The sequence below is a fragment of the Erpetoichthys calabaricus genome, chromosome 3 (genome assembly GCF_900747795.2).
Source record: "Erpetoichthys calabaricus chromosome 3, fErpCal1.3, whole genome shotgun sequence".
Lineage (NCBI taxonomy): Eukaryota > Metazoa > Chordata > Cladistia > Polypteriformes > Polypteridae > Erpetoichthys > Erpetoichthys calabaricus.
The window spans coordinates 250,224,754-250,242,919 of record NC_041396.2 but is presented as its reverse complement, the minus strand read 5'-3'; the positions used below and the strand labels follow the sequence as shown (position 1 = coordinate 250,242,919).

The 18,166-nt window shown below is 37.2% G+C and overlaps 1 protein-coding gene across 2 annotated transcripts in view; it reads left to right on the top strand.

Moving 5' to 3' along the window:
• The window catches only part of st6gal1 (ST6 beta-galactosamide alpha-2,6-sialyltranferase 1), a 136,889-nt gene that overhangs the window by 22,166 nt on the left and 96,557 nt on the right, over window positions 1–18,166 (top strand). The window lies entirely within an intron of this gene.

Here is an 18,166-nt window from a genome sequence, read left to right as displayed (position 1 = left end):
GTGGTCTTCCTGGCAGCACTGGGCACAATGCAGAAGCACACCCTGGATGGAATGCAGTTCCATCACAGGGCATACTCACTCACACTAACAAAGCTAGTTTGGAGTTGTTGGTAAAACCTAGCACACCTGTCATTGGGAGGAGGAAATAGTATGACCAACTTTTTTGTTCTTCCTATTAAAGAAGAAGAAACAAGGAAAAGTATTACATTGTAGTCATAAAGTTTATCAGTCTTTATTTTATTTAGCACCATTCCACAGAGGAAATCGTCCAAAAGAATTTCACAAAGCAGGAAAGAAACACATTTAAAACTAACTCAAAATAAATGTTTTTAAAAATAAAAGACATTTAAAGAAGCACTAGAAATAGCCTATAAATGTTCAGGTATCATATTTTATATACATATAAAGAAAACAGCATCTGGCAAATTCCAGTCAGTCCATTTTGCATAACTTGAATTTATATTTTTCAGAATTGGAGGCTTGATGTCAAGCTGAGGCTTGTAAGGAAGCATTTGTATTAAGGAGGAGTAATTGCTAATCATTTACTGACTCTCAGATCAGGCATCATGGAGATGAAGCATTTGATAAAAACATGGCTTTTTTGTCAGTTATCATTACTGGTGGTGACAATTAGTCTGCATCTGTCACAAGCGTGAGATGACAGTAAAGTTAATTGTGGCCTTACCACATACAGCAGGCATACCTAGCCTGCTGTTGCATATGGCAAAAGTTTCAGAAAAGAATACAGTCATGCTCAGCCTTGCACTAAGGTAATGACATCACTTTTTCTGTTGCTAATGGTTCATGTTTTAACACTAGAATTACCAAAGCTTATAAAAAAAACTTGTAAATCTGGCCCACCTTAAATCCGCTTGCACCTCTCCATTCAGTGTCTTTTGTCTTGTAAATGTGTCGATAAGCACAGGCAGCATCAGGTGTAAAGGTGAAAGATGGCACCGTTTCGATGCAGGACGAGGTCCGGCGTCATCCTGCTAGTCAGTCTGCCCCACACCTGTCCTTCAAAGAAAAAGCACAGCTTACAGAGCTCGCCAACGTATCGTGCAAACTCCTGTTTATGATTATGTTTTGTGAGTCTACTTGTGACTTGGAATCCACCGAGGGTGAGTGGACCCAGTCAATTGCATTGTCAAAAGTGTAAAGTGAAGGGAAGAATTTTACCTCTACAGAAAAAGAAACTCTGAATATTAATGTGAAAAACAAGACTAACCATGAGTGGCTAAACAGGTAAGATCACATGAGTTTAAAATGAAAAAAGAAGAGGAAGGTGAATTGAAAATTTAAAAATAAAAGGCAACCTTGCCCAACCCTTCCTTACAATATCTTTTATGGATTATTGAAGTTTCAGCTTTTCCCAAGATCTTCCACCCTCCTTACTCTCTGTGATGTCTTTCGCTGTACTCGTTTTAAGAAAGATAATTCGCTGCCTACTTTAGGTCAGAAGTAAGACTTTTCATTAGACCCTTGTGATCTCCATTTAATTCCCTACCTCAGCCTTTGTGAACCTATTTGATGCCTTGCACTTATTATAGTATATATAGCATACTTCTTGCAATGTAGTAAAACCTTAAAGGTATTAATTCTGCCTTTTGTTTATTGTAAAGCAAGGTCAAACTGTGCTTTTCAGGTGTACCAAAATAGCCTCTTACCTGATCAAGCCCTATCTGATATTTCATATCCATTTTGAGAATCCCTTGCAAGTATTTTGTATATTAGAGCAGTTTTGTGTCACTTGTATTTCTCCACTCTTTCATTAGACAAGCCAAAAGCATTTTGGTGTGTAAGTGGTGATTATTTCATCACTGTTTGATCAGTTAGTGTTTAGTAAAATACAGTTCCTGCAGTGTTTATTTATCATACAAGATGGGTTTGGCTAGACCTTTGTGAAAGATCTGTAAGTGTTGTGTATTATTCTTGGATACAATACAATACAATACAGTTTATTTTTGTATAGCCCAAAATCACACAGGAAGTGCCGCAATGGGCTTTAACAGGCCCTGCCTCTTGACAGCCCCCCAGCCTTGACTCTCTAAGAAGACAAGGAAAAACTCCCAAAAAAAACCTAGTAGGGAAAAATGGAAGAAACCTTGGGAAAGGCAGTTCAAAGAGAGACCCCTTTCTTTGTCTCTGGTTGGAACTGCTATTTCAATAACAAAGAGCAACAGGTTGCCAATGGCCATGTGCAAGGGACAGTGGAACCTGAGCTTGTGTGGCTCTTATAAGGCATATTGCATTACAGTTAAGTATGGGTGTCTATTTGATTAGGTGTTTGGTTTATTTAATAGGTTTGTTCCACAACCGTGGTCTTCATTTACATGAATTTTACAAAGATTAGTCTGGTTGTTCCCAGACCAGTAGTACTTTATTCTAGTGTACATGCTTAATCTTTAATTAATATGCATTGCAGTAAAACATGTGGTTTATCTCTGTCCCTGTTCGACTTTATAAGTAACATAGCAGCCATGGGAATGATTTAATGCTTTGTTGGCAGAGCACAGGGGTAGCTTAAGTGACTGTTATGATGGCCAAGTGATATGAATCTAATTATTTACATTGTGATTATAAAGAGAAGAGGGGAGGTTAAAAGTAGGCAGAGAAGAGGCTGGCTACTGTTAAATTCAGTTGTAGTGGTGCCAGTGGGTTTGAGTTAGGGAGTGAAGCACTGAGTGACTCTCTAGAGAATAAGATAATCAAAAAAGTTTGGTAAGTGTCATTTAATTAATTTTTGTTTTTTAATGTAATAGAAACTTACACTGCTGGAGGACACCCATACAGTATACAAACTTGAGGAAAGCATCTAAAATCCATCTGGAGGTGGCAGGCTAAGGGTACTTTTTGTGGATTTTCATTCCCACTTTCTGGCACCACGCAGTTTCACAGCATACTTGCACACACACATATACTCTCAGTCAGATTTAATAAATTATGGGAAAAGTGCAGACACTCCAGGTTACAGAATATTCTATAAGGAAACAAACCAATGTATTTAACTGATGCAAGAATCAATTGTCATTAAGTTGATCGAGGGTAAAGTGAAAACCAGTATTAGTGAACTGCAATCAGGGCTGAACAAAAATAGTTTCAAAACTATATCTCTTGAATGCAAGATTAGATTTTTGGCATTAGTTTGAATTCTATAATTATTTGGTGGAGCCTCAGAGGGAGAACTTTTCAGATGACTGCACAAAATACAAGCATAAAAGCTTAATGAAAATTTTTAAAGAGTTTTCTTGCTTTGGGGAATTGAGTTTTTAGTACATAACTTTGATTTTATCTTAATTACTTAGGTTATGTCTTTTCATAAGACTGCAACACTGTATAAAGACATAGTTATCAGAGGTCCTGGTTCTCAATATTTCTGAGCATGATGAAGAACTTTTGATTAATAAGTAATGGGTACTTTGATGAATGTGTAGATTTAAAAAGTATATGTTTGCTAATAATATTTCAGATAGAGAAATTTTGTTTAGGATGACAACTAGCCTGAAGGAAACAATGGGGAAACTAATCTTTTCCCAACTTGCATTATAAAGCTTAAGCATAGCCTCCTATAAAGCTTAAGCATAATATCTTTGATATATGTATTATTTGCTTAGGAAAGGCTGAACGTGAGTCTAAATGTTCAATGTTTCAATTTTATATGAAGTTATTGTGACTTTCAAATGGTTAAAGCATTCCTTAACTGGAATAAAGGTCTCACAAAATTTAGTCCATCTGTATTTTAAGTTTGTGTGATCTGATCTAGCATCATATAGATTTAGAGTGTATTATGGCAACAATGGCAGAAGATAAGTTTTTTTTTTGCGTTCTGGGATTAAGCAGTTGAAGTATGAGATTCTAAAGAAGCAACCACCACAATAACAAGTTTGATAAATTAGACCATTCAGTTCATCGATCTTGGTTGGTTAGCTAATATCTAAGGTATCCTAATATCTCATCATTATAGTTTAAATGTTTTCTAGGTTTCTGATTAAACTAGATGACTTGGTAGTTTTTTTCCTGATTCCCATGACACTGCATATGAGGAAGCAGCTCCTGGATTCTGTCTTGCATGTTCTTCTCCTTAATTTTACTGATTGTCCTTGACTACACAATTTAGTAGCTAAAAATCTGTTGGATCATTTTTTTTTTAATGTTTGAGAATTTTGAAGGTTTGGTTTAGGTCCCCATGGGGCTTTCTCTGATCAAGAATAAGGAGGTTTAATTCCCTGAGCCTTTAAGAGGAGGGTATGCCGTTTAATCCTAGGGTGCACTTGGTTACTCATTTCTGCATATCTTCTATTACCTTTTGACTTATTGTAGGGTGGTGATCAGAATTGTACAAAGTACTTCACATGTGGTTTCAATAGTACCTTGTACTGCCTGAAGATAATACCCTTTGACTTACATTTGATTTTTTTTAATAATGTAATATATGTATTTATTTGACTTTTGAAATTGCTTCTGCGCACAATCTAGTTAAGGAATGTTGTATCAGTGTAAATGCCACAAAACCTTTTCAGAAGTGGCTTTCTCTATGTCTTTTTCAATTTTATATTTATAATCCTTGTGTGATATGTGTAGCAGTTTGCACTTTTCTTCATTCAGCTGCATCTTTTAATTATTTTACTTTTTTTTAACATTGTCCTGGTCTTTAAATCGTCATTGCTGTCCCTCAAATTTTAGTGTCATTTGTGAATTTCTTTCATTAATATAAATTAGAGCAGAACAGGACTGACCACAGAGGCCTGTGGGACTCCATTAATGACCGTATCCCAAGTATAACATTCTTCTTTCATCTGTACTTTTTATACTTTGCAGCACACTGACACACTTGAAATGCAGTTTTGTAAATCACATTTGCCATGTTCTAGTAATTGGGTAATACTATAGTCTCAACTTATTGCTACAAAAGGCTTAGTAAAAATTTACAAATAAGTGGTTTCTTTTCTTTAGTTGTACATCTTTTAGAGCATTCCATATATTCTTTTTCCTGTGCAAATATTAAAATATTTATTTAGCTCATTGAATATTTGCTTCTCCTTTTCAAAAAGTTTTCCTTGTGCCTCACTGAATCCTACTAAGCTCCATTGACCTTTGTGACTTGGTGAACTAATGTACTGTAGAAAGCCATTTTGAGATCTGCATCTAGTATAGTATTTAGCATTATTTTCTGCTCTCTGAAGTTGTTAGTGGTAGAGTCAATTTTCATAATGGACTTTTGAGACTAGTTTGAAACATTAATGAATCACCATGTCTTGATTTGTTTTAAATACTGATTTTTTTCTTTTGTCTTTTTAAAACTACTAATTTTTGTAAAGTCATTCCTATATCAAACATCTAAAGCAGTGTTTCTTAAACTATGGGTCACGACCCATTTTGGGTCAGCTAATGTCTGAACTTGGGTAGCACTGAGTTGTGAATTACAATAGTCCTAAATTAGAAAGTGTTGCAAACAGTTAGCAGAAAGCCTTGTGATGGGTCACCGCTTGCAAGGGGAAAACAATCCCACCAGACGACAGTCAGCAGTGATTCTCCAATGGAAATTCAGGGATGACGATCAACGTCTATTCTCCCTGGGGACCAGTTCCATCCGGAGGCATGAATCTCCTGGATAACACCCTGTGGTGATTGTGAGTCACGAAGACATGCAAAGGGCAAAATTAGGTTGTAAGAAAAGAAATTTTAAGAACTGCTGTTTTAAGGGATTTGGGGGAGATTTGTCTCCATTTTTTTATTTTAATACATGATGCAGAAGAAATGGTTTTCTTAGACTAGGCATTACTAGTTTCTGATATTTGGTGGAATTACAATGCACTTAAAGTATTGTTATCATCAATCCATTTACTTCACTTACTTTGTATCACAATGTGCATCTGGTACAAGGCAGTAACAAGATCTAGAAAAGGCTTGAGGCCATCTTGTTGTAAACTCACTTGTCTTATGCGAAGTCAGAACATCCACTGAAACTACATGTCTTTGGGATGTGGGAGGAAACACAGAGCCTGGGATTCAAACCCAGGCTTTTGGAGTTGTGAGAGAACAATATGTGTTTTACTTATTGGGATGTGAAGAGAATACCCTATAAGTAAAGATTTTTTTTAAAATAAAACATACATGTGGCAGTTGCAGGCATAATACATAACCAAGCTGGATAAGCCTTTAAAATGTCTCAAATCAGAAAAAAATATTTAACAGTGACAGTTGGCTACAGTGGAACCTTGGGTCACGACCGTAATTCGTTCCAAAAGTCTGGTCGTAACCCGATTTGGTCGTGACCTGAAGTAATTTCCCCCATAGGATTGTATGTAAATACAATTAATCCGTTCAAGACCATATGAACTGTATGCAAATATTTTTTTAAAGATTTTTAAACACAAAAATAGTTAATTATACCATAGAATGCACAGCATAATAGTAAACTAAATGTAAAAACATTGAATAACACTGAGAAAACCTTGAACAGAGAAAAGATGGATGGATGTTTTAAAATTTTCATTGAGTTCAAATTTATTAAATTCTTTAAAAAAGAAAAAAAGTAACTTTATTTGGAATTGTATGAAGACACAGACCCAAAGATATGATTATGCCCTTCAGAAATGTAGATGACAGAGGTGGGGCATGAAGTTACCCACCTTCTTCTAGTGCATTGCAAATAAATTATAGGGTCATAAATGTACACGCTGTGAGATTATCAGAAGAGACGGATAGAATTGATTTTGTACCTGCTTTGTTGCTACAGAGCACAATCTACCCTGTCATCTTTACTCTGCACAGATGTTATCATTAATTACTGCCAACGCAGTTCCAATCTGGTGGTTCAGCACTCACTTAGAGTGTGCTACTAGTTCAGGAGGCACTTGAGGTTACAGAATTTATTTCCAGAGATGTGGTAAGTTTCCCAAATTTCCTCAGTATCTGTTGCTGAAATTATGTTCTTTAGATGTGAAAAAGATGTTCAGTAGATAGTGTTTGTGTCATTTTAAAACAGGGAATTGATCAGAACTTTTTTTTGTATGGAATTAAACTTTGCTTTTACATTAGTACTGTAAAAGCATATGCAGTTTTTTTTGCATGTGGAACGGTGCAGGTTATATAGCAGGCTTTATTTAGGTTGCTGCTTTTCTGCTAACAGATGCTCATTAGGTGGTCTGTTTTATTTTAATGAGTAAAGCTCATATTACTGGCTTTATAAGAGGAGGTGAATTAGGTTACAGGTGTTGTTAAGCTTGCAAAGGTAATCTTTCTAAACATTAGAGACTTTTTGTACATTAGAAAACCTTTCACATTTAGACATAGTCTTTTGTTCATTTATGATTTTAATCTAGACAAGAGTAGATGTGTGCTCGATTGGACTTTTAATAGACTAACACTTTATCCAGGGTTAGTTTAGCCTTACTGTATACCCAGAACTGCACAGCATATTTAAGTACACACCTGCATAAGGCTGTTTTAGAGTCTTAAATCAAAACTGAAATGTGGGAGTACATAGGGAAAACCCACAGAAACTTGACAATAGAACTGTGGTGTTCAAATTTGCCTTAATGGAGCTGCAAGGCAGCATTGTGTCACAGTTGTTTCTGTTAAAGTAAATACTAGACAAATTTTCTTCACACAGAGGAATAAAAGCTTAAAGAATAAGTTACCAGATAGTATGAAAGACAGTAGGACTTTAAAGATCTTCAAAGCTCAACTCAATATTATTTTGGAGAAATTATGAGAATTGGACTGACAAGCTCTGTTAGGCAAATAACTTATTCTTGTTAAGCCTAATGACCTAATGTAATAATTTGAGCTGTGACTTAAATTACCCATATAGCAATTATTTTCTGTTTGTACGCATACCCTTATTTAGTGTGACTGTCTTTGTGCATTGAGAGAAAAAAAAACTGAATTATATTGTATGTACAGTAGACCCCCGCAAAGATGAGGTTCAGGGTTCGCGGCCTCAGTCGTTTGCGGATTTTTCCTTCGAACCTAACTAATAATTGTTAAAGGAAACCACAAATATCCTCCGCAATTTTTTATGGCTTTTTTCGTGGCAGTACTGCACTATAGAGAGAACAGGAAGCAACCGTAGAGGAAAACGCAGCTTGGGATGGTGAAAATAGACAATCCGAGAGCGTACTGTACTAGAATTTGAAACTGTAACTTCCAGCAGTCCCTGCAATGGCTCCGATTGGTCTTCTGCTGAGAATGCAGGGGCTGTTGGAGTCAAAGGATGTCAGTGTAGCTTTTAAAACGGGGACCGGTGACCAAAAGAATAAAAAAAGTTTTTGTAATTTGTGTTTCAAGTTCCTGTCTCTCTGCCTGCCTTCTGTTGGGTTACCTGTGCTTACTCGTTTTGTCCTGGATTGTTTCGTGGTTAGGGTCTGGATTGTCTGCCTCTGCCTGTGTACATGAGAACTGTAAGTGGATTCATTGCTATCATGCGAAGAAAGGAGTGCTCCTGAACCCATCCACCTGTCTTCACCATTTCAGGAACTACTGGTAGGACCATCTTTACATTCCCGTTCAACATGCGGATCTCTGGAATATTTATCTCCATCATTACATTTCATCTGTTGTCGTTTTTCATGGACTTTACTGTGTGTGTTTTGTTGGTGCTTTGTAGTATTTAATGTATACAGTAATCCCTCCTCCATCATGGGGGTTGCGTTCCAGAACAACCTGCGAAAGGTGAAAATCCGCGAAGTAGAAACCATATGTTCATATGGTTCTTTTTATATAATTTAAGCCCTTATAAACTCTCCCACACTATTAAAAACATTTCCCGCACAATTATACAGCATAAACCCTTTGTATTCTCTTAGATATTAGGTAAGATTTGTTGAAATTATGGATGTAAACACAGTTTATATACAGTAAAACCTAAATATTATTTTAAAGATATCGAGCGTCTCCGATATCACATATGTTACAGACATTACGACAGACAGGCCACCAGCAATAAATACGTACAATGCAAGAAAAATTGTATACAGTAAAATGTGTGTACAGTGACACTAAACTATGTACATGTAATAAGTACTGTACGTAGATAATTAATTATGGTTACTCACCAACAATGACACGACGACTTGTCCGATAACAATGAGTTTAATTTTACTGCACAACAAAGGATAGCGTTACAGGAGCCTCTTCAGGCGACTGTGTAGCACCACTGTTGTTCTTCTTCCAGCACTCTTCAATCCAAATCCCTAAAGCAGATTCCATCCAGACTACAGCCTTATCACGTCCACTTGCAACTCGTTTTGCGCCCTGGTTAAAGGACACTGCGGCCGTAGATCTTATATGCTTTTCCTCCTTTTTAAATAAAAAGAATCGTGGACTCATTGATGCCGTAATGGTGTCCTGCAGCGGTGTAGCTGTTCCCTTCCTTCAACATATCCAAAACTTTTACCTTTTCTGCAATCATTTGCATCTTCTGTTGGCGCTTGGACATGGCCCCTGAAGCAGTAGCAGGAGCACGTTAATGCTGAATGAGTGAGATGAGACTTCCTGGTTAATGCAGCACTCCGTCGCTGAGCCAATCATCACACAGGAACTTAACTGTGTGCTCTGATTAGGTAGCTTCTCAGTCATCCGCCAATAGCGTCCCTTGTATGAAATCAACTGGGCAAACCAACTGACGAAGTAAAAAGACCCATTGTCCGCAGAAACCCGTGAAGCAGCGATTATATATTTAGATATGCTTACATATAAAATCCGTGATAGAGTGAAGCCGCGAAAGTCGAAGCGCGATATGGCGATGGATTACTGTAATCGTCATAAGGGGAACAGGGGTGGTATCGTCGTTTTCATTTCATTCTTTATTTGCTGTTTGATTACCGGTTTGCTTTGTTTTTGTCTCTGTTATGAGTGCGTGCGGGTCGGGTCAAGGCTGGGTGCATCCCTTGAATCACCACCATAAAAATAAATAAATCACCATCTTCTCAACAGTGTAAATCTTAGCGGCACCGGACCACTACAGCGTTATTCATTTCTCCTTGCTGCTGATTGACTGCTGCACTGTGACGCATCTCCAGCTGAGTGTTCTCGTGTTTTCCGTTTTGTTCTTCTTAATCCTTAAACCACTCCAACTGGCTATAGTCATTTCCCAGTGCCATTTGCCAGCAGTAGGAGCCGAGTATATTCGGCGACATACATTCATTGAACGCCGCAACCAGCTCTTGTCGGTTCTCAGTGGAATGTACCAGCTCGCCGGAGCTGATTAGTGAGTGTTGTACATTCGTTGAGCAGCCAGCTCATGACCACTGCTGGCCCCTGCAGCACTGCAGCCTCACTGTCTCTGGGACTGAGCCGCTACTAGAATAGCCTGCCGGCGTCAGCGTTTACCTCTGTGTGCTTGCATACAGCCAGTTCAAGCACAGTTGGCTCAGTGATTTACTGAATTTCATCAATGGTGTTAGTTGCACCTTCTACATATTGTTCCAGTAATTTTTTTAAATAGTTTTTACAGTTCATTGGCAGTGTGTAAAATGATCAGTGTTGCAGTAATTGTGATGCTCTTTGCATGAAAAAAAATGTGTTCTATTAAAATTTCACTTTTTCTTTGTGAATTGTGACATTTACTTAAAGTGCAGCAACAAAGTATTTGGCGTCCAGGGATGCATTAATCCCCAAGTACGTGGCAGTTTAAGGGTTAAAGCCCCAAGATGGCATCAAAACACCTTGCACCGTCTAAGGCTTCTGGCAATGAAAATGCGCTTGCATGAATTAAAGTACATATAGCGGCAACATCGGTATTTTACATTCTAGCACTGCGGGCGACATATCAGTACTGTACTGTACAGTATATGGGTTTACCTTTACATTCTTTTTTTTAAGTAATGTATTAAGCTGAGTTTGAAATGAAATTAAAGTGTATTGGGGGCATATTTAGGGTTTAAACTATACAAATAGGCATTTTTTTAACCACATCCATAATTTTCACTTTTTTACAATTCGCGGATGCTCTATGAATGAAACCCTTGTGAATTTCAAGGGTGTACTGCACTCTAATTAAAACAGAGTCCAAAATGCATTTCTCTGCAGAGTTCACTTGTTTCTTTGTCATGACTCATTTATGAACTGCTGCTTCCCATTCTGTGAGATAAAAGCTGCCCATTGAGCTTTCAGACATTTTTTTTCATGTTTGATCTTGCTTATCCATTTTTTCAGTCATAAAGAATTGCTGTGAAAACTGTTCAAACAGAGCAGATTGGATTCACTGAGCTGAAATGGTTTTGTGCAAGTGCAAACTTGATTATTTATATGCTGCTTATACAGTGCTCCAAGTAGTGATTTGAGTACAAGTGTTTCCCTCCTTTTTTGTGTTACACAACTGATTCATTCTGTATACTTTGTAATTTTCACAAGCATTTGCTTGTTAGGGCATGGCATTCTTTGTAATCAAATTTTTATTGAAATTTCAGAAGTCAACATTTTAAAGAAGAATATAAGCCATTTTAACAAGAATTAAATAAAGCCCAATGCTCTGCAATCCCAGTCACTCCCCACCCCATAACATCACCCAACCCAAACCAACCCTGCCATATTTAGACTGAGAAAAACAGCAATGCGGGTAAAATGCACATGTATACCAGCAGGCAAGGGGAAAAGCCCAGCACTGACTTCATTAAGAAGAAGAAAAGCTAAGGATTACGGTTGTGGACAGGACCAGGGGGCATCCGTGCTTGGACCAGCTGTACTGTATCAGTCAATTTATGAGTATAAGACGTGGATGTCCCATTGATCCTCACTGACAGCCAAAAAAGATCAAATGAAATAAAGAATACAAAAAGAAAATATCGGGAGATTTCCTGCAAGAGGTAAAGGCAGCGTTAGCAGTGACTGTATGTAATGCAAATAGTCTCTGCTGTATAACAGATAAATGAGGTGAAGAAAAGTCTAGAAGTAAAAAAAATATGTGGAAGCAAGGGGTGTTAATAGAGACTACTAACATAAGAAAATCAGACCCCTCAGATCAAAAACTGAGCACAGAATGGCAGTCTCAAACATAACAAAAATAACAATTAGGGTCAGACAACAATCATTAGGTGTATTGTTTACACAGTGGGGATGAATGGTTAAAAAAAAAAAAATTAAGAGGAGTAATTTGGCTATATTAGTTGCATTATTTTTTTTCCTTTCAGGTCGTACTACGTAACAGAATTAGTAAAAGAATGTGTTTTCGTGCAGCTGCAAAATAAAAAAAGTTAAGGATGATTTCTATGGTGAAGAGGAAAGAAGTTAACAGGTGTGTCACCAAATCTTTGTGTTTTACCGTATTTCCTCTTCAGCATGGAAGCAACCTTTAACTTTTTATTTCCTTAAGAGAAATGTATCTAATCCCAAGCACCACTACTACAAATATTGCATTTTGAAACACAAGACATTGTGTTCACACAGGAACCATCTTTTCAATAAACTGTATTGCTATAGTTATTTTTATTATAATTCACTTCGCTTGCCAACCCCCCAGCCTGCGTTATGCGCTAGCCACTTCATGTCTCTGCCGCTCACTTAAGTGGAATTCACTTTTGCCAAACAACAAATCTTGTAATTCTCACGGATACACCTCTTCATTGGGAAGAAACACTACTTATCCCTAATGGCAACACGAATTAGACATTCTACAAGTCTCTGACTTAAATTTCGATCTCTTTTCGCTGTTCCGTTATTTCACCGAGTAATAATTTCCGTTTGTTTGCACTAATGTAATCTTTACTATCAAGTTTTTGAGACTTTCGAATTTAAGTACTTTCATTATCACTAACCTGCTCTGCATATGTATCGCGCCAATGTTTTTGAACCTCTTTATGACATTCTACTTTGTCATCTACTCTTTGTCTTTTATTTCCGTCCCCGGGCGTAGTTAAATCTCTTGGCACAAAGTCTTGTCTTGCGGGACGTGAAAGTATCTCTCTGAAAAAGTCACGTCTCGTCCCAGGTTAAAAAGTCTTGTCTTATCCCAGGATTTTTTTATTGTAATAGAGAGATATGTCATTTATATAAGAATGGATTACCTACAAACCATGCTAAGCCTTTAACCCTTTATACTGTGTCAAAGAACACAAGTGATCAATTATTTTAGATTGGGATTTTCTTCCATACCCTTCCAATATGTTTTTCTAGTTTTAAAATATTTTTATATTTTTCTTACAAGTTTACAAAAGGTGATCTGACAGTAGTAGAGTTACCGTGAAAATTGTTTCTGTACTGGAGTTATCCCACCTCTGCATTCCTGTTTTGGACACTCTATTTATTCTTTTCTTGTTTACAGAGTTTTATTAGCCGTAATTGTTTAATACCTAATGCAATGCTCAATTTCATCAATAAATGAGTAGAAGTAGCTGTAATTGCAAGATCATTGGTTGAATGAACTGTAATAATCTGTGAAATTAAACGCTAAATAAAGAGGGTTGAGTGACATTTTACCGTCTTAGGTTAGAAAGAAAGAGAGGTGATTTCATAGGCTAAAAGAGTGTGGAAGTGAAAAAGACATTTTTTATCTTTATAAGAAAATTAGCCCAAAATGAAGACTCACACCAAAGTCATTTTTTAAACACACGTCGAGTTAAAAATAGTACAATTTAGCATGAAGCACCCAATCTGTTAACTACATAGACATTGTCCGCTGCTTGGTATGCTCTGGTAAAACCAGCCTGATCCAGATTAATTGATGTGTGAGTAACAGATTCTGGTCACCTTGCTAAAGGCTTAGTCAACAGTTTTGCATCTGTATTCGTCAGAGAAATTGGGCAGTAATTTGTACACTCCTGGGCCTTTGTCTTATTTATAATTATTATTATAATTATTTATTTATTTATATATCGGACTTCCAATACAACTTGAAGTCCTGCCATGTGCAAAAGTTCGCTGATGACACTGCTATCGTGGGCTGCATCAGGAGTGGGGAAGAGGAGGAGTATAGGGACCTAATCAATGACTTGAAAATTAAGGATTCATGGTCAGGATGTTTGACACAGGGGTTATTTTTCTGAAGAGAAGATACCTCTGCTAAACCAGCAGAGTAACTCCATCTTTAACAGCCTTCCAGACATAAGTGGTGTTACTGACAAAGTTATAGTTAATGGTTAAAAAATTGTCCAACATAGAGGACAGTTTTATCACATAAATCAGTATTCTTGAGCAGAGACATAATAATGTGCCATCTTGCGGCACGCTTAGGGAGTAAAGGCAAGAGATAACACATCAATAGTCTGACAGGGGAGCCACTTCAAAGCTCAAGTCAGTGAATAGCTGATGCCAGTGACTGAGAGACAAGAATATAATCCAGCCTAGACTAAGTGTGAAAATGTGGACTGAAATAATAGAACACCTAATTAGTGAAATTACCAGAATAGATCAAGAAAATTCCAGGTGTCCAAAAGGTACTTCATAGGAAAAGATGGGCTCTGAATACAGAACTCAACCTCTTGATAACTAAAAGAAACAGAACAACTCACTTTCTTAATCAAGACATCATTACTAAGGCTAACAAAATCTTAGCTCAACAAATCCACAAGCAGGAAGTTCGCAATGCAATCCCAGCAATTACCAACACAGCACACAATTATAGACTATACTATAACTCCTTATATTACTCAGTTTAAAGAAGACAAAATACAACCTAATGTGTTTTTGGATGTATTACAGATACCACAACTAGATACCCACATTGCAGAGGAACTGGATGAACCTCTGACAATCTCAGAATTACTAGACGTTATAAACTCACTTCAGAGTGGGAAAGCAGCAGGCCCTGAATGCTACCCTGCCGAATTTTATAAAAGAAATCTCAATTAAGTTAGCTCCGCTTTTATTAGCAGCATTTACAGAAGCTAGACACAATAAAATTCTACCTCAAACTTTTCGCCAAGCATTAATTATGTTTTTCCTAAACAAAATAAGGACTTATTACAATGTGCATCATGCAGACCAATCTCACTTCTGAATAATGATGTTAAGATACTCTTCATAGTCCTAGCTAGTGACAAATATACAAGCTATAAAAACCTGCACATTGACACAAATAGATGAATATACACAGGCTTGGTCTGCAATAAAAATAAAATCCTGCAATATTTCTTTATATTCCTTGCTTGTACCCCAGTAAATACAAGTTATTGCCAATATACTAACAACCTAATTGTGCTTCATTCACTCAGAATATGGAACCAATGTAGGAAGTACTTCAAGATAGAGAAGCTTTTATCTGTGGCACCTCTGCACAATAACCACCTTTTTCCACCCTCTCAAATGTATGCAGTTTTTAATGTCTGGAAAACATTCAGGATTAAATCACTTTGAGATCTGTACATAGACAATATCTTCACATCCTATGAACAATTACACTCCAAATTTAACTTTCCAACAACACATTTCTTTCACTACCTCCAAATTAGAAACTTTGCTAAACAAAACCTGCCCAAATTTCCTTATTGCTTCTATTCCAGAAAAAATATTGATCAGTCTTGAAGGACTCAGACAGCATTTCTGTAATATTCAAAAGCATTTTAAAGTCCCTCCCTTTCAAAGATCCCAGACTACTGTGGGAAAAGGATCTATCACTCAACATTTCAGAAAAGAATTGGAAGGCAGCAATGGGCAGAATTCGCTCTAGCTCCATATGTGCAACGCATACAATTATTCAACTTAAAATCATCTGTCGAGCATATCCATCTTGTTTAAAATTGTCCAAAATGTTTCCAGGGCAAGATCCAACCTGCGAACGTTGCAATCAAGTTCCAGCCTCATTGGGCCATATGTTTTGGGCTTCCACCAAATCAACATAATTTTGGACCAAAATCTTTAAATGCCTTTTAGACAGCGTTAGTGTCACAGTCTCTCCTAATCCACCAGCAGCTGCATTTCTTGGACTCCCAGATGGGCTTAAAGTGGAGAAGGACAAATAAACTGTAATTGCCTTTACTTCACTATTGGCGCGTAGACTTATCTTGCTCAACTGGAATAATCCTAACCCACCTATTTTAAGTCAGTGGGTAACTGATGTTATATACTTTGAACTTAGTTTTGTAAACTTTGACTTGCTTGTATGGAATGTTATTTGTTTTTATTAAATTTAATAAAATGTTTTAAAAAAAAAAAAATAAGTGAACACCTTAGCGGAAAAATTTAGCAGGTGAAATGAGTCTGTCAGATTCGAGTAATCTTGCAAAGGGAAAATGCAGAGTCTGTTAAGAAGAGGATTCATATATGCTTCCATACTGAAAACTGACATGTAACATTTAATAAGTATTCCCAAAGTGAAAACTGTATATCCAGTATTAAAGTTCAAATTTTAATACTCCATTGTTTTTTGTGTTTGAATACTTTTTAAAACTGGAATATTAGCCAGTCAATTCACTGTGCTATCAATGATTTTTAATTCAGACCATTTCAATTATATAAAGTTCACTTTATCACCTGTTGTTTTGCCATGATTTTATATCTCATTTCACTGATAATAAAGTCCTCGTGTTTGTTTGCCTGTATGTGGACTGGTAAATCCAATTATTTTTATGTACTGTACACAGAGAACTGGTCTTCAAATATTTTTCTACTTTTATTTAGTGTTCTTATTTCCAGTGCCATTTTTGAGGTGTAACGCTGCCAGAATGCAGAATGACTGATCAGTATGCCTTCAAAGTTTTCAATTCATTTAAGTCACTTAACTCTTGACCATCAAATTCAGATCTTCATATGTAAAAGATGATGTGTATACCGACTACTCTTAAAGAAAAAACAAAGTCTATTATTGCTTATTTGACATGAATGTTGCAATGATTTACTTTTTTTCTTTTTAAGGCAAATTAAACACTCAAACTACAAAATATTAATAGATACCAGGGTAATATGTACAGAAAACATGACATTTTTTACTTATCCACAATGAAAAACCATTAAAGGGTAATCCTGTCACAAAACTTGTATACTTTAGTAAGGGATATTTTATTCAGATGTGGAGCTTGACGCAGCCTCCTCACTGCAAAAGAATTGGCTACAGTTATACAGATTGTGGGCTACAAATTCCTTATGCACGCTTGCAAACTGCAAAATACTTGTTTCACACAGAATGAAGCGAGTGGCCAGCGAATTCTCTGCACCCAACTTTGATCGGGTCACACCATGCTTTCCATCCTTTCCTTCGGCATTCTTGCACCAGCTCCTTATACGTGCTCCTTTTCCTTTCATTGGCTTTATCAATTCTGTCTTCCCAGGGTACTGTTAGTTCCATCATTATAACCTGGCATGAAGCCTCAGACAGTAGAACCATGTCTGGCCTCAATGCTGTTGTCACTGTGGTGTCTGGGAACTTGAGTCTTCTCCCCAGATTGACTGTGACTTGCCAGGCTGAAGCAAGTGTGAATAGGCCTCCTAGTGTTCTCTCTTATTTCAGTGGCTGTGCTTCTGCCCTAACTAAGAATATTAGTAACTTGCCTAGGTGATGGCTTTTCGTGTTATTGATAAAAGCCACTGCCTTTATCAGAGGATTGTGCCTCCAACAATATTACTCCACTGTCAATGATTTTGGGAATCTCCAGGATTCCTTTTTTGGGGCAAAGATGACAAGATTGTGCATCACTTTTGCCCCAGAGTTTGGCTGGGCTTGGTAGGCTGACTGGATTATGAACCTGATGTGCCGAGGTTCTGCTTGCCAAATACTGTATCTGCACAGACGATCTTTCTCTCCACACCACTCTCCCACATGGCCCAAACTCCATGGTTCTGCATTCCTACAGCCCAACAGTTTTGCACCTCTTCTACACCTACACACACCTATTTTGCACAAGGTGATGTGTTTCCTTGCCTTTGGTCCTTGTCATATTGGCAAGAAGTAAGGCTACATTAATTTGCCACAGTCCCAGCCAACAGTTTGTGCCAAGTTGTGCTTAGCTGTTGCCACTGCATCCTTAGCCTCCCACTTCCTGCCTTTTTGGACTTGGATGCCAGCTATAGAAATCTTTGGTTCTTGAGGATTTTGGTATTTCAACACCCCTCTCATAAACAAAAACATTTAAGATGCTAATGGGGAGCTGCAGCTTATTCTATTACAGTCTGGGTCACCTTGTAGATCAACAGAGGCCAGAGAATTCAAGGAAAGATGCCATGTTGTTATATCCCGGGCTTGAACTTGCCAGGCAAACCTGACATATCTACTGAGTATAACCATCCCTGAACC